The 26,868-nt window shown below is 41.5% G+C and overlaps 1 long non-coding RNA gene and 6 other non-coding genes across 7 annotated transcripts; 4 read left to right on the forward strand and 3 right to left on the reverse strand.

Moving 5' to 3' along the window:
* The first annotated feature begins 7,709 nt into the window (after positions 1-7,709).
* trnav-uac (transfer RNA valine (anticodon UAC)) lies at positions 7,710-7,782 on the forward strand. The gene has a single exon. It is a non-coding gene; the product is annotated as a tRNA-Val (tRNA).
* A 237-nt stretch (positions 7,783-8,019) lies between these two features.
* On the forward strand, positions 8,020-8,092 carry trnav-uac (transfer RNA valine (anticodon UAC)). The gene has a single exon. It is a non-coding gene; the product is annotated as a tRNA-Val (tRNA).
* Positions 8,093-8,274: 182 nt separating this feature from the next.
* On the forward strand, positions 8,275-8,347 carry trnav-uac (transfer RNA valine (anticodon UAC)). The gene has a single exon. It is a non-coding gene; the product is annotated as a tRNA-Val (tRNA).
* A 3,066-nt stretch (positions 8,348-11,413) lies between these two features.
* On the forward strand, positions 11,414-16,893 carry LOC116678127 (uncharacterized). The gene is made up of 5 exons (XR_004329177.1): positions 11,414-11,493; positions 13,555-13,699; positions 15,411-15,537; positions 16,365-16,565; positions 16,832-16,893. It is a non-coding gene; the product is annotated as an uncharacterized LOC116678127 (long non-coding RNA).
* A 6,049-nt stretch (positions 16,894-22,942) lies between these two features.
* Positions 22,943-23,015, reverse strand: trnat-ugu (transfer RNA threonine (anticodon UGU)). The gene has a single exon. It is a non-coding gene; the product is annotated as a tRNA-Thr (tRNA).
* A 1,444-nt stretch (positions 23,016-24,459) lies between these two features.
* On the reverse strand, positions 24,460-24,533 carry trnaa-agc (transfer RNA alanine (anticodon AGC)). The gene has a single exon. It is a non-coding gene; the product is annotated as a tRNA-Ala (tRNA).
* Positions 24,534-25,899: 1,366 nt separating this feature from the next.
* On the reverse strand, positions 25,900-26,117 carry LOC116678128 (small nucleolar RNA U3). Its single transcript, XR_004329178.1, has one exon. It is a non-coding gene; the product is annotated as a small nucleolar RNA U3 (small nucleolar RNA).
* Positions 26,118-26,868: the final 751 nt, after the last annotated feature.

The raw sequence follows: 26,868 nt of genomic DNA on the forward strand, positions 1-26,868 counted from the left end.
ACACTCTTCCTCACACGATAGGGAGAATTCTAGACGCAATATTGTCACCTAGAACAAAAAAACATTTAGAAGGTATTCCTACTTATGTAATGTTTTTATCTGAGGTGTATAAATTGGCTGCTACAATTTTAAAAGGTGCATGGAAGGGGTGTAGAGTTGGTTTAGAAGCATAATCTGTGGTTTGGGTTTGTGTTTAGAGTGTATGTAGTTGGTTTTTTTTAGGTGCAACAAATTATGTGCTTCAAAAATCTTTATTTTTGAATCAAAAGCTTTCTGGTGGAATTGTTCTGTGCAGGAGTGCAAGTGGAGCAGTTGTCCCAGAAAGATTTTCAACCTCATGATGTGTGTACATAGGGATCTAAATGATTCGGAGCAGGAGAGAAGGGCAACATGTTCGTTTTTGCTCTCTCCTGTGTCCTGTGAATTTGTTAGGTAGGGATCTAATGTTCGGCATAGGAGTTTTCTCAAACTCCTACAGGTCTCAAGGTTGTGAGATTAGAAGTCACAGCCAGCCTGACTCATTGTTTTCACACACACACACATCTCAGCTGATTTTTTCAGTGGTGAATCTCTCTCTGGGTCATGCTGCAAGCCTGCTGCATGAGGCCAGAGATGTTATTTAACCCCTTGCTGACTTCATGTCAGAACTAAACCTACATGGCACTTATTTTGTCTTATCAGGAAAAGATGACATGTTTGTTGAAGATTTTTTTTTTCTCAAAGAAGATACAGATGAGCTTGAGTGTGCTTACATATACTGGCATGAATATAGATGTGCAGTAGAAGTAACCTTGATAAGAAGAGAATGTTTTCAGAATCCAGCACTCATGCTCATATACTCTTTGTCCAAATCTCACACAGATCAGTGGAGAAACTTGGGACAGTTTGTCCGGGACTGTGACCAGCTGACTGACTGACTTTACTGGAAACGTGGAAGGGAATGTGTACACCTCCCCCTCCACGGGAGCTTATCGGAAGCTCCTGTCGCATCGGGTGACAGCCACACGCAGTGTGTTCCAGCGGAAAGAAGCTGAAACACACACACGCACGTTTTTGAATAATTCTGTGATTGTTTCACCCTCAGATATCTCTCCGCTGCTGTCCCAAGTGCCGAATCACCTGTGGGCAGCGCATAAGTATGACGTGGGGCTCATAAAAAATTGTCAGCCTGTCGTCATCACTCCTCGCTCAGACTTCAGGCCCAAAAAACATCAGTACCCACTGAAACAAGAAGCAATCAATGGAATCAGGCCGGTTTTTAACTCTCTTTTAAAAGCAGGAGTTATTGTTCCATGTCCTGATTCACCTGTTTCGCACGCCTATTTCCCTGTCAAGAAAATTCGTGATAAGGGAAAACCGGTCGAATAGCGTTTTGTTCAGGACCTCAAAGCAGTAAATGCAGCGGTCCACGCACGTGCTCCCAATGTGCCAAACCGTACACTAAATTCAAGGAATTCCAGTGTGGGGGGAGCACAATATTTTTCTGTTGTTTATTTGTCTAACGCTTTTTTTCAGTTGTCCCGTGAACAAAGACAGCCTTTCTGGGTTGCCTTCTTATGTGATGGTAAGGCCTACACATTCACACGTTTAGGATAAGGATTTTTTATTGACAGCCCAACTGTCTACAACGAAGCACTGAGAGAGAGCCTTGAAAGATTAACTATTACACTATTGTACTGTTGTGCCACCTGGCAGCAGAAGGGCACAAAGCTAGTTTAGCCAAACTGCAATTTGTCAAAAAAAGAAGTGCATTATTTTTTTTATTTTTTTTATTTTGGGTCATGACATTTCAGCGTCAGGGAAAACATTGTCCTCATCTCGAATTGAGAAATAGTTTTCCTCCCAAAACTTGAAACGAAGAAACTAATTATGTCATTTCTAGGGATGTGTTCCTATTGTTGTGTTTTAATCCCAAATTCTGCTCAGTTAGTTAAACCTTTAGCTGACATAATGCATGGCAAAAATCTATCTGCACATGACCGCGTCACGTGGACGATCGAAGCGAACCAGGCGTTTGTAAATCTTAAAAAAGCTTTTCAAAACCCTCCAACCTTAGGTTTGCCAAACCCTAAACTTCCATTCATTCAGACAGTGGGTGAACATTTGGGCTGCATGACGTTTGTTCTCTTGCAGCCTCACGGTGACAGGCTCAGGCCTGTGGCCTATTTTAGCTCCATTAACATTGTTAGTGCCACATGTAGTTTCTCTGATCCTTTTGGAGAACAACCTTCACATTTATCTGCAGCACGATATCTATGGTATCACACATGTCTGCTTGATATGCCTAATGTCACTGTTAAACATTTTACAGCACTTAATCCTGCTTCTCTTATTCCTACGCCAGGAAAGGGAAAGCCACATGACTGTTTGGCTGAGTTGCAACACACCTGTGCTCCGCGCCCAGATCTGACTGACACACCAGTGCCAAACTCAGATCTGGTTTTGTAGGTGGATGGGTCAGCCTCACGCTGCCCTGACACCGGACAGGGACAGGTAGGGTTTGCTGTAGTATCAGATTCAGAAACCTTAATTGCTAAACCTCTTCCCAAACACTTCTCTATGCAGGCTGCTGAACTTGTTGCTCTCACTGAAGCATGTAAAACTGGCTGAAGGTTCGTCTGTAACAACCTACACAGACTCCAGGTACGCCTTCTGGGGTTGTACATGATTTTGGGGCATTGTGGAAACACTGAAACTTCCTAAAGTCTTATGGTAAGCCCATTTTGCATCACCAATTGATCAGTGATTTTAGTTCCATCTTAGCTAGGCTAATACAAATGTTCTGCACACACACAGTGCAGCTGACTGATCTCTCACTTGCAAAATCAGTAGCTGCAGAATACAGTGGAAAAGGCCAGAGTGCACCTTTAAAGAGGATGTCTGGCAGGGGCCGGATCCAACACCTTGCCTTCCACACCATTTGTTCACACATTTTGCAAAGTTGACACATGGGCCCATGGGACCATGTGTCAAAGGGGCGAGTGCTAGTATTGTTAAAGAAAACATGGTACACAAAGGCCTTTACATCATTTGCAGAAAAGGAAAATTTTGTAAAGCGGGCATTTGAACATATCATGATGAAATTTGTAGATCTCACACCGTCACAGGTGAAAAAGTTTTGTTTGGTGATGGTTGATCAAAATGGGTGGAGGTGTTTCCCGCTTCAAAACAAACTGCTTCAGTGTTAGCAAAAGCTCTAAATGACAGAAATTATTATATTATATATTATTAATAATATCAAGTCGGTTGTCAAGCGATAACGGCACGTTAAGAACAAAACTATGTACATGTGAATAAGGGTAAGAACGCGCAGTAACCTCAGTCCTTTTGAAATTCTCTTCGGCAGACCACCCAGTGTGGGGGTTAGAAGCTTCTAGAGCACCCCTTCCCTCATCAGCTCTGTGCGAGCATGATATGTTAGAGTAGTGTGTACAACTGTCTTCTGCTCTCTCTGCCATAAGAATCCAGGTGTCTGCTACAGACAACTACAGGAGGATGAACTGGCAATCCAAACGCTGGCAAGGTCCCTTCCAGGTTCTTCTGGTCACCCACAGCAGTGAAGGTTGCTGAGAGGGCTCCGTGGATCCACGCACCACACTGCAAGAGGGTTCCAGGACCAGGGGACAAGCCAGTCCCGCCAGACGCCCGGAAATCCGTGGCCTGACAGATGGCATTCTGTGTCACCAACGTTGCAACACAACACACCAGAAATGAGGCAGTGGTAAAGACTGACTCCGACGGTGTGTCATGTGCTAGTGGACGAACCTCTGACACCAGAAGAAATCCACGGCACCAGAAGCAAGACAGCCGGGTCGACAGCCTGATCCTGCATCACTTATCCAGTCACCCACACGCACAACACCCCTGAAGCAGCAGACTTGCTGCAACGATGGAAGGGCACAAGAAAAGACAGACGTGGTATCCGCCTCACATTGTGGGGGGTTCAAAATGTATTCTTGTTCTCTGTGTCCTGTCTGTGTCTGTGGGGGTAGCATTTTTGTTGTTAGACAGATATGATAGAGATAAATCTGACATCATTTATTCTAACACCACTTCTTCTCCCATTAAATGTTACTACAGATGCACGGTACACACGCACACTCAGTTTTCAGTCATCAAATAAAGGGGTAAAAAGAGTAGAGCGCTCTTCACCTTTCTCTAGACAGTATTGGAAACCGGGGTACGAGAAATATAAACAAAACAACAACCTTAAGACAACAGACTTCATGGTAGTAGCTAATGCATCAACTACCTTTCTGTTGCAACCATGCGATTACTTTCAGTCCAAAAATGACAAAATCAACTCAAATGATTAACATTGTGCAAAATAAATGAGTTCTTTCTTCTGACAAAGACAACGCACTCATATTCCAACGTATGACTGGGTTCAATCAGCAAATTTACACACGATGTAGGGATCAATGATTAATGTTGATTAATGATTAATTGTTTCCCCACTCACAGAAACGGGCTTCACCCATAAAACCACTCGTGCTAAACCTAATTAACTATTTGTGCACTGACTGCACTCTACTTTAAGAGCTTAATGTAAAATGATGAGTTACAGTAGCAAATTTGTTTCGGGAATTCTTCCGTGGTAGGGTTTAGTTAATAACGTACATGATATTGATAAGATACATGAAAGTTTGGAAAATCTGACCGCCGTCATGTTTGCAGGGTTCAGCGATTTTCCTAAAACCTTGTGAGCTATGCGTAACATGTTACTTTAGCACCAGATGGGTCTAGATTTACTGTTAGAAGCTCAGGGGGGGGGCTACTGCCATGTATTAGGTGATCAATGCTGCGCATTAATCCCAGACATTGAAGGTAACCTCACTGACACCGTCCATCAGCTAAACCACCTCGCCACTAGTCTTAGGGCTCAAAATGTCCCTCACACTGTTTTTAGGTGTCTGGGGCGCTTGGATATTTGGGGAGGGGTGGAAGGCTTGGATGGGGAATATTGTGGTTCCAGTAATCTCTGTGATCTGTTTCTGTTTTGAAGCATTTGTTGTATTATCCCATTAATATGAATGATTATTTTCTTTGTTTACTTTTGAAAGGGTTCAGTATCAGGCAGTGCAAGTAAATGATGATGATCTTGGTCTGTTTGATCTGCCCACCTACAAAGACGACGAATTTAACTCAGACTCAGCTTCCAAATTTCAGTAGTTCCTGATTCATAAATTCCATTTTACTTCTCATCTTTCTTTTAGACTAAGATGTAGTGGTAGCTTGAACTAAGAGGTTTAAAGTCATCACAAAAAAACATTTTTTTTGTCTTTTCAGTAATTTTCAATTGTGTTGTGATTAGTATGTAATCAAAAGGGGGGAATGTAATGGGAAAATTACATGTAACCAATGATTTTCGTATTAATTATTCATAATAATATCTTCAATGCCTCTCAGAGTATTTGGTTCCTGTATCTGTCCTCAGTGTGATCTCTTTGTAGGAGACAACTGGATATGTTATGACTTTGCATTTTCCCACCAAGGATAGATGACGTGGAGCCTGACAGAAACAGTTGCCTAGAACGGTGTTTATCATAGCAGGTCCCAAGTCGAGACCAGAGCCTATCCAAGAGACAAGATGTCCTTTTTTAGCTAAGATAGAATGACCGGTCAAGACACTTGGACACACGAGGGACAGATTCAGAAATACGTAAGAGCTCCAACTGTCTGCCTGAGGTCCACTGATTGTTATGTTTGAGATTAAACTGGTTTCCAAACAAGGGTTGGTTTTCCTCTGGGGGCACTGCATATAAAGAAGTGTATTACTGATTGTATTTACCAGAATGTGTAATGTCACCTTGTTACTCTGTTGCATTGTGAACTGCCATTCTCGTCATTTTGTTTGATTGTTCTCTCGAGAAAATAATTAAACTCTTTCACCGAATATCCAAACTTTTAATCCAGTTTCAGCCTGTCTTTATTTTTGTTTCAACAAGGTCTCTTCTTCATTCACAAATTCCTCCCTCGCTGAACAGAAACTTCCACAACACTAGCCAGGAGTTGAACCTAGAATCTTCTGATTCCTAATCAGACGCCTTATCCATTGCGCCAAAGCTGGGGAACGATAATTTGTAAGGGGGGGGGAAGAAGAGGAAAAAGGGAAAGAGGGAGGGAAGAAGGAAAAAGAGGAAAAAGGAGGAAAAAAGAGGAAATGAGAGAAAAGATGAGAAAGATGCTAAATTACCCACAAAGGAAACTCACATCTACAAAAATAAATTTGATAGATGTAACTCCCTGGTGGTCTAGTGGCTAGGATTAGGCGCTCTCACCGCCGTGGCCCGGGTTCAATTCCCGGTCAGGGAACGGTCAGGACTTTACACATCTTAAAAAAATCTCCAATTATACATACACCAATATGTTACAAAAATAAACTGTGAATTTAAGGGACATCAAGTTGAACTATCTAGTCTATTTCCATCTCAATGCCACTGTTTTGGTTATTTAGTGCAGACATAAGGTTATGTTATAGCCCTGCATGTTTTTACTGTTTTTATGAAACATCTGTATTTGCCATAGACAGTTAAAGGTATTTACTGCATGATACCGCCGCTGGGTTGCTTAGCAACCGAAGTAAAACAAACCGCAAAAGTGCTCTTTGAAAACAGTGTAAATACCTAGTTTGCTAGCTAGACAATGTGGTAATTTGTAAGCTGGTGTGCTTTCCCTGCAGGGCAGGCTAATTATAATGTTGCTATTTCTTTCTGACTAATTGTTTCTTCCTGTGAAGGCTGCAATCATAATGTGTGAGCCGTTTGAGCTCAACAATCTTGGACCACAAATTGAGATCGATCTGATAAATAACACTTAAACCAGCTTAGAGCAGTTCCTTTAATGCCAATTAAATGTTCCAATCTCTATAATGAGATAAGATGGTCGATGGAATCAAATGCAGCACTAAGATCTAATAACACCAATACAGAGATAAGTCCTGTGTCTGATGCAATTAGGAGGTCATTAGTAATTTTCACAAGTGCTGTCTCTGTGCTATGATTAACTCTAAATCCTGACTGAAAATCCTCAAATAAGCTGTTGCTATGCAGAAAGTCACACAGCTGTTTGGCGACTGCTTTCTCAAGAATCTTAAAAAGAAATGGAAGGTTGGATATAGGTCTATAGTTGGCTAAAACATCTGGATCAAGGTTGGGCTTTTTCAGAAGAGGTTTATTTACAGCTACTTTAAAGTACTGTGGTACATAGCCTGTTAATAAAGACAGATTGGTTATATCTAGTAGAGAAGTGTTGACTAATGGTAAAACTTCTTTAAGTAGCCTAGTCGGGATGGGATCTAAGAGGCAGGTTGATGGTTTAGATGAAGAAATAATTGAATTAAATTGATAAAGATCAAGTGAAGCAAAGCAGTCTAAACACGTATCTGGTTTTACTGATGTTTCTAAGGTTCCTGACTTTAGAGATGTTTTTTACAGGTCTTGGTGAATTTTGCTCCTAATAGTTGTAATTTTATCATTGACAAATCTCATAAAGTCGTTACTACTAAGAGCTATGGGAATACTTGGCTCAATAGAGCTGTGACCATCCGTCAGCCTGGCTACAGTGCTGAAAAGAAACCTCACTTCACTTCGTTCACCGTTGCATTGTTTTCACTTTTCAGAACCGGAGCTACAGTACAGCTAATTCTACAGTCTATGGTTCAGGTCACATTTATATGCAGGTTATGTAAAGAAAAGCCATGTCACAGAGGTTCCGTAGTGTAGTAGTTATCACATCTGCTTTACACGCAGAAGGTCCTGGGTTCAATCCCCAGTGGAACCAAATTTAAGGTTTAAAGTAAGAACTATGTCCTGTTATCACCTGGCAGGCGTCCCTTGAAAAGTCTTAAAAATTGGAGTGAACTATACTCGACAATCAAAAAAAACACGCTCCAAAGACATATTGTCTATCTGAAAGACTTCTTCAGTGCTCTTGCATTGGTTTCACTTCTTAGAAACTGACCTCCATCCATTTTATTTACAGTATGGTTCTGATTATGATAAATAACAGTATTACAGAGGTTCCATAGTGTAGTAGTTATCACGTCTGCTTTACACGCAGAAGGTCCTGGGTTCAATCCCCAGTGGAACCAGACTTATGCTTTAAAGTAAGAACTATGTATTTGGTACCACCTGGCAATTGTCAATTAAAAAGTCTTTAGAAAGAATTGAATGCAAACAATGAAATAAAAGCCCATGTCTTTTCAGAACCTCACCTCAAGCCATTATTTTTACTGTATTGTTCTGATTATGTTAAAGATGACAGTACGTCAGAGGTTACATAGTGTAGTAGTTATCACATCTGCTTTACATGCAGAAGGTCCTGGGTTCAATCCCTAGTGGAATCAGGCTTATGGTTTGAAATGAGAACTATGTCCTGTTACCGTTGGAAAAGTCATGAAAAAGGGTTGAACAACAATTGAATAAAAACCCACAGCAATGTTTTCTTTTCTCAGTCAATTAGGGCATAGTTATACATAGAATTGTAAAAATGAATGGAAAATGGACTTTCTTAAAGGTTCTTCAAATATGTTTTGTCTCTCATTCTTGGCAGTGTACCCATGAATGAAAAATATTACTGTATTATGGACTGTCTTTGTTGTTTGTCTAGTGATATATGTCAAAGGAGTGAGACAGGTTGTGCCTTTTACAGAGGTTTCATAGTGTAGTAGTTATCACGTCTGCTTTACAAGCAGAAGGCCCTGGTTTTCAATCCCCAGTAGAACTGCCTCCTCTACCACTCCACCAACCCCCTACACCCCCTCATTGCCTCCTCCCCCCCCCTCTCTTTTGTTCCCACACCTCCCTTCTCACTCCCCTGTAGTCAGCCCTCCTCCCATTTCCATTCACACCTGGCCAGGTGAAGAGACAGCTGGAAAGGCTTCACCAGTGCAAGGCTGCTGGCCCGGACGGCATCAGCCCCAGGGTCCTGAAGACCTGCGCCAGTCAGCTGTCTGGTGTTCTCCATCACCTCTTCAACCTGAGCCTGAGCCTGAAGAGGGTGGAAGACGTCCTGCCTTGTCCCGGTCCCCAAGAAGTCGACTCCATCTGGCCTTAAGGACTACCGCCCAGTAGCTCTCACATTCCATGTGATGAAGGTGCGGGAGAGGCTGGTCTTGACCTACCTGAGGCCGCAGGTGAGTTCTTCTCTGGACCCTCTACAGTTTGCCTACCAGCCTTGTCTGGGAGTGGACGACGCTGTCATCTATCTTCTGCAGCGAGCTCATTTGCACCTGGATGGTGAGAATCAAATTTTTTGATTTCTCCAGTGCATTCAACACCATCCAGCCTCTGCTACTAGGTGAGAAGCTGCGGGTGATGGGTGTCGGTGCGTCCACAGTCTCCTGGATCACTGACAACCTGATAGACAGACCACAGTTTGTCGGTCTGGACCGTGTTCCGTCTGATGTTGAGTTGATGGTGAGTGGCACGGGGGCCCCACAGGGGACTGTGTTGTCTCCTTTTCTGTTCACCTTGTACACCACAGACTTCCAGTACAACTCAGAGTCATGTCACCTACAGAAGTTTTCTGATGACTCTGCAGTTGTTGGGTGTATAAGGGATGGACAGGAGGGAGAGTACAGGGCACTGGTGGGTGACTTTGTGGAGTGGTCTGGTAAGAATCACCTGCTTCTGAACGTGGATAAGACCAGAGAGATGGTGATCGACTTCAGGATGAAGGGAACGGCTCCGCAGCCCCTTTGCATACTGGGAAGTGACGTGGAGATGGTGGAGGAGTACAGATACCTGGGTGTCAACATTGACAGCAGGCTGAACTGGAAGGTCAACAGTACTGCTGTTTACAAGAAGGGGATGAGCAGACTCTACCTCCTGAGGAAGCTGAGATCCCTTCAACGTGTGCAGCAGGATGTTGGAGATCTTCTACCAGTCTGTTCTGGCCAGCGCTCTGTTGTCCTCCGCCATCTGCTGGGGGGGGGCAGCAGCATCGGAGCCAGCGATACAAACAGACTGAACAAACTGATCAGGAAGGCTGGCTCCGTGATCGGCTGCAAACAGGACACTTTTGAAGCTGTGGTGGAGAGGAGGTCACTGATCAAACTGTTATCTATCATGGATAACCCTGACCACCCTCTCCACCCCCCACTGGTCCTACAGAGGAGCTCCTTCTCAAAGAGGCTTCGACAGTTTAAATGCAGCACGGACCGCTACAGGAAATCATTCCTACCACAGACAATAAAACTCTTCAACACGTCATCCCTGGGTGCTAGATGAGACTCTGAGACACCACAATATTGCAATAAGGGCAACCGGCACGATTGGTTCATTTACATTTTAGCATACTTAAACAGTTGCAGATTTTGTTTTTCCCATCTTGTACATATTTAAATATTTGTTCTTATATTCTTATATTTTGTCATTATTATTATTATTTCATGTATATTGTATGTATGTATATTTTGTGTGCTGCTGTAACACTGTAATTTCCCATTTTTTTGGGATCAATGAATATCTATCTATCTAAAGAATCACTACTTCTAGTGTATAGAGCAGCATATCTCCACCAGACTCCATGTAAATAATCACTACTTTTAGCGTGTATAGAACAGCATTTCTCCACCAGACTCCATGTAAATAATCACTACTTTTATAGAGCACTATCACCAAACCCACCATAATCCATATAATCTGGGGTTTTATTTATAAAACTGCATGTAGGATCCTTAAGGAAAGTGTACGTACACCCAAAAGCCAAAAATAAATCAGCTCGATAAAACCATGTGCATGCACATCTGTATGTAATATTCTGTTTATAAATCACATATTACCTACAAGTGTGCATATGTGTCTCAGCCTCTTATCCCTCCCCGTACACGCCCACTTTTCATTTTAATAATCTGTTAATATTTAAAGTATAACTTGTGTATATTTCAACCTGGACTCCATCCCCCCGTGGTTCTGTGTATGCAGTAGCATTTTGAAATACATTCTTTGAGGGGCAGGAAAAAAGTGTAAAGACCTCCAAACTGGAGTGATGTGAACATTGAGTTAATATATACATTTATCATAACTTAAACCATAATTTCATACAATAATAACTCAAGAAATGTACTCACAATATTAACACATACACACACACACACACACACACACATATACTTTCTACATTTTCAGGATTTTAAATATTAATATAATGTTTATGAAAGAAAAGTTCAGTTATTGTTATTACTACACACATGTCAGGTTTATTTAATTATGTATACTCTATATTACATATTATTTTGTAGTTTTTCCGTGTTTTTTTGTAACCGTTAAATAATTTATTTTGAATATGTTCAGTGTTACAGTAAAAATACAGTGTTTTAAAATCTGTTGACCTACTTCAATTCTATTGGTTGCTGTTAACTTCCCGTCCAATCAGCTGTCGATGTGAGGGCAGAGGGGCGGGCCTTCGGCGACCGTTATCCGTGATTATGAAGAGAATCAGTTATCTTTACCAGGGCTGATTAGCTGCACTTACTGAACCAGACAGAAGGTAAACATTCATACATTCATTCATTTCCATATGTAAACATATGGAAACCATACATATGTGTGTGTGTGTGTGTTAATATTGTTTTACATCCATACAGTTTGTTAAAGTTATGATACCAACGGCTGTTAGCATCGTTAGCCCGTTAGCATCGTTAGCAGTTAGTGTAGCACAAGCTAAAGTCCTTGTGAAGGGTGACCAGACGTCCCCGGTTTCCGGGAACAGTCCCCGGTTTTGGTGACCTGTCCCCGGAAATGTCCCCGGTTTTCACTGTGACTGACAGACTTGAAATTGGAATGAAAGAAAGAAAACACTGACCCAACTGACCTAACTGGCTCTATTAGCCTACAAGCTAGCACTAGCTTGTAGTCTAATAGAGCCAGTTAGTAGTTGTTTTAAGTGAGTGAGTGAAACCATAGACAGTTAAAGAAGTGGACCAACAGGTCCCGTTGTTCCATGGAGACCAGTGAAGTCTATTAGAAGCGCTTTTCCGGTGATGCTGAGAGTTACTGCGCAGCCCCAACTGACGACGTAAATGTGACATGAGCAACCTGTCTGAAAGTTGTAACGTAAGTAATTACTGCTAACTAACATGCTAGTTAATATTAACATAGGCACAGGCTAATTACTGCTAACTAACATGCTAGTTAACATTAACATAGGCACAGGCTAATTACTGCTAACTAACATGCTAGTTAATATTAACATAGGCACAGGCTAATTACTGCTAACAAGCATGCTAGTTAACACTACATAAAAGAGACACAAAAATACAGTTAATCAGCATTGTATCGTCTTATAGTCTAAGACAGCGGGGGGGGGGGGCAGAAGGTTACTTCCTGGTGTGAAGCAAAAGGTTTCTTTCTATATGTGAGATGCCAGACTTGACCTAATCATTTCTTTAGAGTGGGGGGGGGGGGGGGGGACAATAGGGCCGTCCTGATCTACTCGTCACGGAGACAACAGATGATAATTAAACAGCTTGATATGGAGCATTCACCACTGAATTAAATCAAATCTTCTCAACCCGACTGCAGCATACTTTAGGTTAAATACATTGTTTTTAACTTTTCATGACTCAACACTGTCAACGGGTTTATCTGCTAACGTTAGCTACCAACAGTTACCTTGGAACATTCCAGCAAATAGACCAAGCTTTAATGCGTTGCCTGAAATATATCTTCAAACAAACAAACAATTGCAGATTTTTATGTTTCTGAAATGTGATCATTTGAAGCTTTTCCGTGTCGTACGTTAGGGAAAGAGATATGAATCCCAATTACTTTGGTTTCTATTGAAATCAGGATTATTTAACAGGATTCCTCGTTGTTTCTTTGAAAGATGTTTTCATTTATTAAAGTTAAAAACAGCTTTAACTGGGATTTTTTGCTTTGTTCTTTTACTGTGGATGAAACACTCTGGCTTGTTTGTTTTCTTTAAACCAATCAGAATAGTCGTGGGTGGGGCTAATCTCTGGATGCAACGACTTTGGCTCTGCTACATAGTCTCAGGAAGGAACTGTTCACCCTGATAGAAGAAACACATGTGCATGTTGACAGAGAGCAGACACACACACACACACACACACACACACACACACACACACACACACACACTATTTCGATGTGCTGCATCCATGGCTTATCAGTCTTTGTAACATTACTTTGTCCTCAGCAATCCTGCTCCAATCACTCCTAAAACATCCCAGTTAGATATAAGATGGCTAATGTTAACATATTCTTTGGGAATCTTTACAGTTATTCCCTTAAAGAAGCGGCCAGGCCTGCCTTGTTGCACCATCAAAACGTCTTTCTGAACTTTCCATTTTCACAAGGAACATCTGGAGATGTTCTGCTAAATGAAGTGTGGTTGGTCCAGGCTATGTGCATGTAGCTTGTAGCTCCAGTTAATGACTTTTGGGCCTACATTTAGTTGTTCTTCCAGTCTGAATGCAGGAGATACTTGACACTCTTTATTCACACCTCCCATTAGTTCTTCTAACCCTTGTATTATATCTCTGCATGTACCTGTCCCCCCCCCCCCCCCCTTTGGGTCTACCAAAAGCACCTTCAGCAGACGCAAGCTGGCGACCGAGCAGGAAAGGAATGCAAGAAGGAGGAGGAAGAGGAGTATGAGGTGGAGAAGGTTTTGGACCGCAGAGTGGTGAGGGAAGAGTAGAGTTTCTGCTGAAATGGAAGGGGTTCTCAGAGTAAGTAGGAGTCTATAATATTATATTGGTGTTCTTGGTCCTGATATATTGTGTGTATATATATCATTATCATATAACTCAATGCATTTCCTTTATTTTCATGACTATTTACATTGTAGATTATCACTGAAGGCATCAAAAACTATGAATGAACACATGTGGAATTATGAAAAGTGTGAAATAACTGAAACATGTCATATATAGTCTAGCTTCCTCAAAGTACCCCCCTTTACGTGATACTGCTTTGCACACTCTTTGCATTCTCTTGAATGTAGTCACCTGAAAGGGTTCCCAACAGTCTTGAAGGAGTTCCCAGAATGCTCAGCACTTGTTGCCCTTTCCCTTCACTCTGCGGCCAGCTCTCCCCAAACAATCTGGATTGGGTTCAGGTCCGGTGACTGTGGAGGCAAAGCACTCCATCACTCTCCTTCTTGGTTAAATAGCCCCTACACAGCCTGGAGGAGTGTTTGGAGTCATTGTCCTGTTGAAAAATAATGATGGTCCAACTAAACGCAAACCGGATGGGATGGAATGTCGCTGCAGGATGCTGTGGTAGCCATGCTGGTTCAGTATGCCTTCAATTTTGAATAAATCCCCAACAGTCTCACCAGCAAAGCACCCCACACCTCCTCCTCCATGCTTCACGGTGGGAACCAGGCATGTAGAACCCATCCGGTCACCTTTTCTCCGTCGCACAAAGACACAGCGGTTGGAACCAACGATCTCAAACTTGGACTCATCAGACCAAAGCCCAGATTTCCACTGGTCTAATGTCCATTCCTTGTGTTTCTTGGCCCAAACAAATCTATTCTGCTTGTTGCCTCTCTTGGCAGTGGTTTCCTAGCTACTATTTGACCATGAAGGCTGATTCAGTCTCCTCTTAACAGTTGTTCTAGAGATGTGCCTGCTGCTAGAACTCTGTGTGGTATTCATCTGGTCTCTAATCTGAGCTGCTGTTAACTTGTGATTTCTGAGGCTGGTGACTCAGATGAACTATCCTCAGCAGCAAAGGTGACTCTTGGTCTTCCTTTCCTGGGGCAGTCCTCATGTGTGCCAGTTTCGTTGTAGCGCTTGATGGTTTTAGCGGCTTCACTTGGGGACACATTCAAATTTTCCGGAACGACTGACCGTCATTTCTTAAAGTAATGATGGCCACTCGTTCTCTTCACTTAGCTGATTGGTTCTTGCCATAAATGAATTGTAACAGTAGGCTGTCGGCTGTGTATCAACCGACTTCTGCACAACACAACTGATGGTCCCAACTCCATTAATAAGGCAAGAAAGTCCACTAATTAACTCTGAAAATGCCACCTGTGAAGTGGAAACCATTTCAGGTGACTACCTCATGAAGCTCATTGAGAGAACACCAAGGATTTGCAGCACTATCAAAAAGCAAAGGGGGGGCTACTTTGAAGAAACTAGATATAAGACATGTTTTCAGTCACAGTTTTTTGTTAAGTACATAATCCACATGTGTTTCATTCATAGTTGTGAGGCCTTCAGTGATAATCTACAATGTAAATAGTCATGAAAATAAAGGAACGCATTGAATGAGAAGGTGTGTTCAAACTTTTGGCCTGCACTGTATATATGTGTGTATGCAAATAATCTACAGCATAGATTGCAGCATTGTATCATGCCTCAAAGGATCAATGATTGTCTAAAAACAAAGTGTGAGGAGATGTTCTTCTGTCTGCACTCACCTTTCCAGTGAAGATAACACATGGGAGCCGCAAGACAACCTGGACCTGGACCTTATCGCCGAGTACATGCAGAAACACAAGGAGACGGAGGAGAAGAAGGAGGAGGGCAAGAGGAAAGGTGTCAGGGAGGAGGAGGTGAGTGAAGGAAAGAGGGTACTCCAGACTGAAGAGTCCCAGAAATCTAATCTCAATATTAATGAATCAGGGTGTCCGCGGGGTTTTAAAAAGTATTAAAAAGTGATATAAAAAATGTCAAATTTAAGGCCATTAAAAGTTTTAAATGTAGTCTCAGAGGTATTATTTTTTTTAAATTAGGTATTATTTTTTTCACACTATCAGGTGACCTATTCTGATTGAAATTATATCCTGCGTTCGAGTTAGTCCGTTTAAATATGGGCTTTGGCATGTCTGGGCACATAATCAAAGATCTTTCGTCTCCGTCTATGTTTGATGCTGACGTCATATTTAGTGGTCGTTCGACATCATCTCAGAACACTGCGTGCTCAACAGAAGTGGCCGGCTTACGTTTTATTTTAGACTTGCTTCAAGCCTTATCTTCAACAACTGGACAACCATCGTCGTCCTTTAATTAGGGTGACCAGACGTCCCGATTTCGGGGTAAGGCCCGATTTTGGCGACCTGTCCCGGCTGGATTGGTCCCCGGAAATGTCCCCGGTTTTCACTGTGACTGACAGACCCGAAATTGTAATGAAAGAAAGAAAATACTGACAAGACGTAGCCGATAGTCGCACACCCTACATACGCAGACTCCAGACAGCCAGAGCCAGCGGGCTCAGAGATGTTTTAGAAAGCCGTATTTTACGATGCTAAAATCACTGATTATTTACATGGAGTCTGGTGGGTTTAGCGAACGCAATTTCACAGACTTTTATGTTTTAAAAGGATCTTAGTTTCTGCATCATTATCTCTGCATGTCCCCCCCCCCCTTGGGTCTACTAAAGGCACTTCAGAAGATGGCAAGCTGGCGACGGAGCAGGAAAGAAGGGCAAGAAAGAGGAGGAGGAGTCTGCAGCAGTGAAAGAGAAGGGAGGATGAGGCTGCAGCAGTGAAAGAGGAAGAGGAGTATGTGGTGGAGAAGGTTTGGACCGCAGAGTGGTGAAGGGAAGAGTAGAGTTTCTGCTGAAATGGAAGGGGTTCTCAGAGTAAGTATGAGTCTATAATACTAATGCTGGGTGGTCTTGGTCCTGAGATATATAATATATTACATATTGCAAATAGGTGTCAGCATGTTTTGCACGTATTAGCACGTATTTTGACACTACTTTGCCGACCCACAAATAACCTTAAATAACCTTACAAGATGGCAATAGAAAAAAAAGGAATAATAGGAATGATAATTAGAGTTAGATGGATTGTCTAAAAACAAAAGTGTGAGGAGATGTTCTTCTGTCTGCACTCACCTTTCCAGTGAGGATACACAATGGGAGCCACAAGACAACCTGGACCTTGACCTTATCACCGAGTACCTGCAGAAACACAAGGGAGCGGAGGAGGAGGAGAAGAAGAAGGAGGGCTTGAGGAAAGGTGTCAGGGAGGAGGAGGTGAGTGAAGGAAAGAGGTTACTCAGACTGAAGAGTCCCAGAAATCTAATCTCAATATTGATGAATGCACACAGAGGGTTTCACAAATGTCTTTAGGATTTATATATTATACCGTAATTCCTCAAAGAAAAACCGGTAGTCAATTAAACTGCGGCCCTTTGATAGTGCTGCATAACCATGGTTACCATAGTTATGCAGCAGTGGACTTAGAACAGACATGCTGTGAACGAAGCTTCGGTTTTACTTAGCTCGCTCCACCATGGCCCTTTACTAACTCACTCTGTCTGTTGATATACAAACGCAGATCAATGGACATGCATGTATTTTTGGGGGGGGGGTATTAGGCCACCCCCCTTTCGACCAATTTATTATCTTTGTATGCAAAACCTTCTATCCAGCCCAGGACCATTGAACTACATCCCATAATTCCTCTGCATTACTGGGTTTGGCCTCAGAAACAGCATTTATGATGTCCCCCTACAAGTGTTCTCTGGGATTGAGGTCCGGGGATCGGGGCTGCTCCATAACATCAATTGGTTCATCTGGAACCAAGACTTTGCTCCTTCCTGGTGTGTTTGGGTCCTTGTCTTGTTGAAAGACCGTTTCAAAGGCGATTTCTTCTTCAGCATAAGGCAACCTCTTCAAGTATTCTGATGTATTAAAACTGATCCACGATCCCTGGTACGTGATAAACGGCCCAACACCACAGTTGAGAAACATCCCATAACACCATGCTTTACTGTCTTCACAGTGGACTGGGGCTTGATTTCAGAGCAGGGGGGTCGGAGGACAAACTGTCTGCGGCTCCTAGACCAAAAAGAACAGTTTCCCTCTCATCAGTCCCCAGAATGTTGCTCCATTTCTCCGTAGGCCAGTCAATGTGTCCTTAGGTTTTTCCCCGTCGATCAGGTTTTGGATGCCATATCAAGGCATTTGAAATGATTTTGGCAGAGTTGCTTATAATCTTCTGCACTTCTTAAACGTTTCTTTCCCTCTCATATCAACTTTTAATGAAAGTCCTCTGTCCTCAGAGCATGTTGGACCGAGCCATTTGCTGAACATTCAGTGTGAAATGCACTTTAACCACATACACAACTGTTCTTCCTTCCTTAAATATGTATATATACAGTAAATAGATTAAATATGGGCCATAACTGACACCTGTTTCTCACAGAATCAATCAGCCACTAATTGAAACACAACACTGTTATTATTTTGAACATGCTCCTTTCAATTACAGATTCAATTCCACAGAATGAGCAGCATGCGTGTCATACTGTGGGTTTTCTAGGACTTTTATTATTATTGCCATGTAGAAATATCACTTTTACCAAAAAATATGATTTATGAGTTAGTGATGCTATTATTTTGAACACAACTGTACATCAAAGCTATTTTTTAAACATCCATGACCACGACATATGCACCTGTGTTTTTCAGAGGAGATTCAGTGATGCTCAGCAGTTTTAATCCAGAGCACAGCAGAAAGCTCTGCTGAGCTTCAGAAATGCTTGATGAAATGTAGCTTGTGTGGACAATACCACATTACACTACCATATTACTTTCTTACAAAATACTGCTGGCTATACAAGTTTGATTTAGCAAAAACAACAACCTAAAACAAAAGGTCAAAGGTCAACTGGTGCCCCTCATTGCTAATGCCTATCAGGGACAATGGTTCCAATTTATAACTGGAGTAGAGCTGTTCAGCAACATGAAGACAACACAGTAACCCTACAGATACCAGTTGAAAGCTCAAACATCTCTGGGAAAATGTTACATTTACAACTTCCCGGCACAAAAATTCCCGGATGATCCCCCATTTGTTAACAGCGGCTAAAGGCTGGCAACAAAATGGAGGCCACACATAAATTGATCAAAAGTAGTTATTTATCACTAACTAACCAACACTGAATGTTACATTTCCCATAATGCAACTCCATAATAGTGATGTTGGCAGATAATTACCCTCATGTCGTCCTAGGGTCAAAATGACCCATTGTCCTACATCAGTGTTCTTTTTAATTACACAAAATAACATGATTGATTCCACCCAACGCTCTTTTCAAGTACAAATCTCTACTTTCATTAATTTTGGGGTGTCTTATTCAATTTATAGCATTTGAGGAAAACGTTGAAGTGTTTTGAAATAGTATTGAGTAAAAGTTGATATTCCAGTCTGTGATTATCGTCACATCCATACCTTTAATTTTATCTAAATAATTCCTAATTTCTGCTTTTCTCACTCAAACATTAGGTATAATTTCCTATAAATGAGGTTTATTGACCATAAATTCCAAAAAATAACTGTAAAAAAAGTAAAAGTGAATAAGTTGGTGTAATGTATTGTTAAACGTCAAAAAGTGACAAAAACTGAAGAAATTTTAAACATTCATACAAAGCCTCAACAAAGTGTTGATTTTCAATTTGACGGGAAGACAACTCAAGGGTTAAGAAAAGTATTGCGTCAGTCAAACAATGTTCATAGGACATGCTCTAAGTCAGGGGTTCTTAACCTGGGTTGGATCAAACCCCAGGGGTCGGTGATGAGTCAGTCTCAGGTGTTCGGCGGAGGTCAAGACACACACCCGACTCATATGATTCGTGATGACACGCCCCGCTTGGCCATATCAGAAGGGTTCGGTGAACGCGCATATGAAACTGGTGGGGGTCAGTACTCCAACAAGGTTAAGAACCACTGCTCTAAGTGTTGTTTCTAGTTTAAGATAGAGCTCTACAGCATGGCACCTCACTAACTCACTCTCTTGGTTTTTCTGTCTGTTAATAGAAACGGAGAGGGAAGAGGAGTCAAACGTCACCGCTGTCAGCACTGTGACAAAATCTTCACAACATCAGGATATTTAAAGATTCATCAGAGAGTTCACACTGGAGAGAAGCCTTACAGCTGTGATCAATGTGGGGCGGCTTTCACACAACAGGGTGCCCTGAAAAGACTCAACGCATTCACACTGGAGAGAAACCTTACAGCTGTGATCAATGTGGGGCGGCTTTTTCTCAGAGTTGTGACCTTAAAACTCACCCAGCGCATCATACTGGAAGAGAAGCCGTACTGGTGTGAAGAATGTGGGGAAACCTTTTCTCAGAGTAGTAGCCTTAAAGCTCACCAACGCATTCACACTGGAGAGAAGCCGTACTGGTGTGACAATGTGGGGAAACCTTTTCTCTGAGTGTCACCTTAAAACTCACCTGCGCGTTCATACTGGAGAGAAGCCGTATGGTGTGAAGAATGTGGGAAAACCTTTCTCATGTGGTCACCTTAAAAGACACCAGCGCATTCACACGGGAGAGAAGCCGTACAGCTGTGAACAATGTGGGAAAACCTTTTCTCAGAGTAGTAGCCTTAAAAGACACCAGCGCATTCACACTACCTCGTTGTGAACATGTTTCAGAGCCAAGCTGTTTCCTCCTCCTCCTCCTCATGCCCTGATAGCTGTGTTGTTATATTCTGATCTTCTCTCCACATTGAAGCGACCAGGCACCGTAACTCTATCTTCTGACCAACATGTATGTTATTGTGGATCAGAGGGGACTGTTTTCTGCCTTTCCTCTGAACCCTTCACCATTTAGGCACCAGAATCGGTGCCTGAACCCGTTCTTTAAAAATATATTTTTTAAATGTAATGTTTAAATAAAAAAAAGGGAGCACAACAAGACAGCCAGCAACATTTAAGAACAGCTTGTTTATTTCTATATGGTCCAAATTAAAGTAAGAAAAATATGTGATAACATATTTTCTCTAGTAAATTGCTGCTGAATGACAAAAAACAACCACTAGATGGAAAAAGGCAGCGCTGGTGTTTCAGTAGCACCGAAATGAGCCCCAAAATCCCGTTACTGTTCGGTCTGATAGATACCGGTGTTAAGGCACCGGTGCCGTACTAGCACGGGTTTGGTACCCAACCTAACACAATGTACCCGCCGTGGGAGGAGAAGGCCAAAGGAGAAACATTAGACGTTTAAAGATGTTTTGGTTGGAAAACTTAGACTGTTTGAAACTTTTTGATTTTGTAAAAACTCTTCTCATCTCTAGAACATACTGTTTTTTGGCTGACAGAAAGTCATTGTAATTTTTATTTATATAGTGGGTTTGGGATGAAACTATGAAAAGTTGGGAGTTTAAAAAGCGCAAATTAAATATTTGTGTAAATGGTCCTCTCATCATTACCAGCACACTAGAAGTTGGCCATTTTAATTGTACGCTCTCAAGTTATTGTTGTTTTGTAGTTAAAATAAAAAATTAAACGAGGCCTCGTGCGTGAGACTTGATATGGGGGATTTATTTCCTGCCCTTTCTGTGTTTTAAAACTCCTTGACACGAGAACGTTTCCATCCACTAAAAGTGTTGAAAAGACTCAGATTTTAGCTAAGTGTGTGACAACATTATGAGGGGGGGATCCCTACAGAGATAGAGCTTTTAGTTAGAGTAAGATCCTTTTAGTTTTGTAAAATTCATAGTATAGTATGTCAAAAAATCATAAAATGTCATAAAAAGTCAGTCTAGTATGTCGAAAAATTTCATAAAAAGTAAAAAAAAATCATAAAACAGTCACAGTATAGTATTTCAAAAAAAATCATAAAAAGTCATAGTATAACATGTCAAAAATTCATAAAAGTCATAGTTTAGTATGACAAAAAAAAATGGTATAGTATAGTATGTCAAAGAATTCATTAAAGTCATGGTATACTATGTCAAAATTCATAAAAAGTCATAGTATACTATGTCAAAAATCATAAAAAGTAAAAAAAAAATCTAAACAGTCACAGTATAGTATTTAAAAAAATTCATAAAAAGTCATAGTTTAGTATGACAAAAAAATCATAAAAGGTTACTATAGTTTGTCAAAAAATTCATAAAACTCATAGTACACTATGTCAAAATTCATAAAAACTCATAGTATAGTGTGTCAAAATTAAAAAGTCATAGTATAAAATGTCAAAAATTCAAAAAAATCCATAAAAAAAGTCATATGTCAAAAATTCATAAAAGCATGGTTAGTATGTTGATAAAAACATAAAAAAATCATACTGTAGTATGTTGAAATATTTATAAATATTCATAGTATTGTTGTCAAAAAATTAAAAAAGTCATAAATATAGTATGCCAAAATATCCTATAAAGGTGTGTGTATAGTATGTCGTACAAGTCCAAATTATAGTTCTTGTTGTAAAACAAGAATACGGGCATTGATCCCGCTGCCTCTCGCATGCTAAGCAAGCGCTCTACCATTTGAGCTAATTCCCCTTTTCAAAAAAGTTCATAGTATAGTATGACAAAAAAATTATAAAAATTCATAGTATATATGTCAAAAAATTAATAAAAGTCATAGTATAGTATGAAAAATTCATAAAAAGTCATAGTATAGTATGTCAAAAAATCGTAAAAAGTCATAGTATACTATGTCAAAAATTCATAAAATGTCAAAAAAAATCAGTCATAGTATAGTAAGTCAAAATATTCATAAAAAGTCACAGTATACTCTTTACGGTCATCAGAGATAGGAATTAACGCAGTACAAATACTTCATTACTGTACTCAAGTTCATTTTTCAGATATTTTTTACTTTACTATTATTTTTGTGGCAACTTTTTACTTTTACTCCTTACATTTTAACATAAACATAGGTACTTTCTTCTCTCCTTAAATTTTACAAAACTGGCTTGTTACTTTAGTTTTGTACTAAAGGTTGTATATCAGGAGTGATTGTGAGAAGAATAGCGCTGACACGCGCTCACACCAGAGCGGGCGCATATGCCACACAAAGATAAAAGTGAGAGAATAAAAAAAAGAGACAAGCTGTCCGGAGGATAATCAGCTGAGATCTGTGCGTCCTTGAGAACTATAAGTAACTTTAGCAAAATAAATAACAATATAAACTTTGTAGTGCAGATAACATAAAATTTAACTGATAATGAGACATTGCTGGATTTGGACCCAGGATCTTCATTAAGTGATAACTAGGCACTGCTGGGAACTGGACCCAGGATCTCCTGTTTACAAGACAGGCGCTTTAACCACTAAGCTACAGCGCCTTCTACAGAGAGCCTGTCTTGCAAGAATACAATGAGCTAATGAACAGGGTGATTCCATCCATCCATCATTGTCCAGCAGCTCCAGCAGGGGACCCTTACGAACTCCGGCAAATGAAAACAGCTGGACGTGTCCTTGAGCGACGCCTCAGGACTCACTGTTCATAGGCAGGCGTACCGAGAACAAACAGAAGTCTTATGCAAGGACCTTGAGAGATGAGAGACCCTTCCCATCATGCCATTTCTCATGGAAAGCCATGGAAAGCTTAAAACACAGTCCTAATTTAGTCCTCATCAACAGTCAACATAGCGTTTGCTGTGTGGCGTGTGTGTTTTTATTTCTCCCATGTTAACAGTATTGACCAATACGGTAGCTTCTAACCTCAGCTGACACGCTCACGCCATGCAGGCAGTGTGCAGGAGCCTAAAGCTTCCAAGGTAAGACTAAAGGATTCATGATAATAAAACCTTATAATCTTCACACTAAAGTTGCAAAAACACCTCCAACAAAAGGCTTTTATTCGCTTTACATGGCACACATGTAATGTTAGGGTACAATACAACATCACATGTCACTTTAGTGATCTAAAAAAAATCAGGCAATAATGGATTGCACACGTTAAGTATCGGACCATGTGGTAAAACTTCATACCGTGATGACCAGGCACTGCTGGGATTTGGACCCAGTATCCTATTTACGAGACAGGCGCTTTAACACTAAGCTACAGCACTCCTGCAGCAAAGTCCGTCTTGCAAGAATACAATGAGCTAGTGAAAAGGGTCCCTCTTCCATCCATCTTTGTCCAGCAGCTCCAGCAGGGGACCTCAAACTGCCCTTTGCCGAGCCACATAAACCAGCTCCGACTGGGGGATCCCGAGGCGTTCCCAGGCCAGGTTGGAGATGTACTTTCTCCACCTAGTCCTGGGTCTTCCCCGAGGCCTCCTCCCAGCTGGACGTGCCTGGACCAGTTCTCTACGGAGAACCCCAGGAGGCATCCTACCAGATGACCCAACCACCTCAGGGTTTACACGAGTACCTCCATAATGGCCAGCATCCGTGGTCATCCCCAGAGGTGCTGTGGCTTAGTTGGTTAAAGTGCCTGTCTAGTCAGCAGAAGTGCCTGGGTTCAAATCCAGCAACACCTTGTTGTTGCAGAGATGACCGTACTTGTTTTAAGTTGCCTGCTAATCAGATGTGTTGTGGGCGGGGCATTAAGTCTGACACAGTGGTGAGTGAGATGGAGCAGTTGACTGACACAGAACTGTAGTGGAGCCAAAGTAGCGCTTATTAATTAATTTCATTATATCAGGCAAATAGAACACCTTGTGGGCATGTTATTGGTGTTTCTGTGTAAATGTAACAGGCAATTTTCATTTGCTACCAGGGTACTTTCACAGGGATTGGGTTGATGATGACACGCCAAAGAGGTAATCTCTCCAAAAAACAAGATGCTGCTGGGATTGGAACCAGGATCTCCTGTTTGCTAGACAGGCACTTTAAACCAACTAAGCCACAGCACCTCCATAAGTAGTACCCTGTAAGTCTTAATTTGTCTATTACCTTGTATAAGTAAACGTACAGTATACTGACTGGCAGATTTGGGAGTAATGGCTTAGCTCGCCTAGGCTTGGCGAATCAATCCTATCCATTCAGTCTGCAGAAGAGGTAGAAGACCTGGCAGGTCTCTCCCTTCAGCAGTTTGAGAACGCCAGCCCACTCCTTCCCATTGGTGCTGATCATCCACATCTCACCCCCATAGAGCCAGTGAAGCTCGGTCCACCAGATGGAACACTCACCATTCGAACCAGACTGGGGGGAACGTTTCAGAGCCCAGCACGGATCGTAGAGCAACAGCTACGGCCGCAACAGTACCTTCTGACGTCCACTGTTCCTTCCAACATGGAGCTCTTCCAGATTGTTTGAAATGTCTTGCAGCTGGATGTGCTGCCACACAAAAAGAAAGTGGTAACCAGGTCAAGACAAGACCAGGAGGGCAGTAAGTCTGCTTGAAGAGAAGACTACGCGTGTGGAGGTGGACAGAAAACTCTGCTATGCTGTAACAGCTTCCCTAACTCACCCGAAGGGAAAAGTACAACGCATATAATTAAGGTAATGGGTGGATCTCTCTCTATCGGCTATAATTAAACATATAACATTTTTTTTTTTTTTAAGATTATTTTTTGGGCATTTTAGGCCTTTAATTGAGGAGGACAGAAGATATGAAAGGGGAGAGAGAGGGGGAGTGACAGCAGCAAAGGGCCTCAGGCTGGATTCAAAACCAGGTATCCAACGCCATCACCCAGAACATGCCAATCACTGGAACGAGACAAAAGAAACTGTCCAGCGTCTCCTCCCTACAGTGGTTAACCAGCTTTAGACACAAATACAAATAGGGCCAAAAAATCACTGAATCAATCAGGATTTCACATCACCTTCAATGCCCGTATCCACTCGTAGAGTAACCTGGCTTCAGTATTTGCTGTATGTACTCAAACCTCATTCCAACACGCCATCCCGTCCACCGGGACTTCAGTGAACGTTCCACCCCTTTAATACATGTCAATCAAGCTGAGCCTGTAAAGGCTACACAGTCTGATTAGTTAAGTGGAAACACTGTGAGAGTGGAACATGGATGTGTAGAGATGGGCTTTCAAACAATGCACATTTTTGACATGTCAAAGTAGGAAAAGCAAAGGTAGAAGTAAAGAGGAGTTATGGCTTAACTCAATTTACATTTTTACACTGGACATAAGACATTAAAGTCAAGAAGATAGGTGTTACCCTTTAAAGGAACCTTGTCCACCATGGACTAATATACTTCAAGACTGACTATAACTTAGCATATTTGGTTACCTTCACACATTTAATTTCTACATATCTGCTACTACCACTCTGATCATATTCCCTTCCTCAATGCTCCATAAAGAAGCAAGAACGATCATCAATGACAGAGAGTACATGAAGTGAATCATTACTCTCTGTCAGCTTCACGCTCAGAAAGGAATATCACGACTCATCATCGTGGTCCAGCGAGACCAAAACACTTTAGAAACCACATTCCTCAAGTCAGAAACTCTAGAAATGATCCCTGAAAGTACAGTCTTGGTTAGACTGGGGGGAACTGCATCTCATTCACTGCAGAGTGATTGTCACTCAGGGTTCAGCGGGACAGAAGCTAATCGTTACGTGCTCCAGATGACTCTGAGGTGAGAAAATCTATTTAGATCTTTAAGAAGACCGATATGTAGATTGAATAGATTCTCAGTCACTGATGTCTCAATACTTCAGGTCAGCCTACTTATTCTCTCCAATAAATGCTCCAGTCCTTTCTTTGCATTAATTGTCTCAGAATGTTGCGGGTAACCACCACTGTTGATTATTGGGTACAAAAAGCAATCAAGATATGTATATATATCACTTTTTTTAAATGTCTCCAATAATGTAAAGTTTTTTGGTCATTTTTAGTATTCGCTGGTTTATTAAGTCAATTTGGCGATGACGTCACACTGGGGAGCGAAGTCTCAGCCTGGCACTAGAACTACGGCGACTGACTGGGATGAGGAAGAGGAGGAAAAGCCAGCAGCCAAATATTATGAAAACCTGCCAGATCTGAGAGGTGTAATGGGAAAATTACATTTAACCAATGAGTTTCATATTATTATTCATAATAAGACTCCCAATGCCTCTTAGAGTATATGACTTCTGATCTGCCATCTGTGTGTTTCTCCTTGATGGGAGACAAATGGGTTTGTTATGACTCCACACCATTTCCTTGAAGAATAGATGACGTGGAGCTTGACAGAAGCAGTTACCTAGAACGGTGTTTATTAGGGATGAGCGAGTACAGCATTATCG

Source organism: Etheostoma spectabile, unplaced genomic scaffold (genome assembly GCF_008692095.1).
Source record: "Etheostoma spectabile isolate EspeVRDwgs_2016 unplaced genomic scaffold, UIUC_Espe_1.0 scaffold00006480, whole genome shotgun sequence".
Taxonomy (NCBI): Eukaryota; Metazoa; Chordata; class Actinopteri; order Perciformes; family Percidae; genus Etheostoma; species Etheostoma spectabile.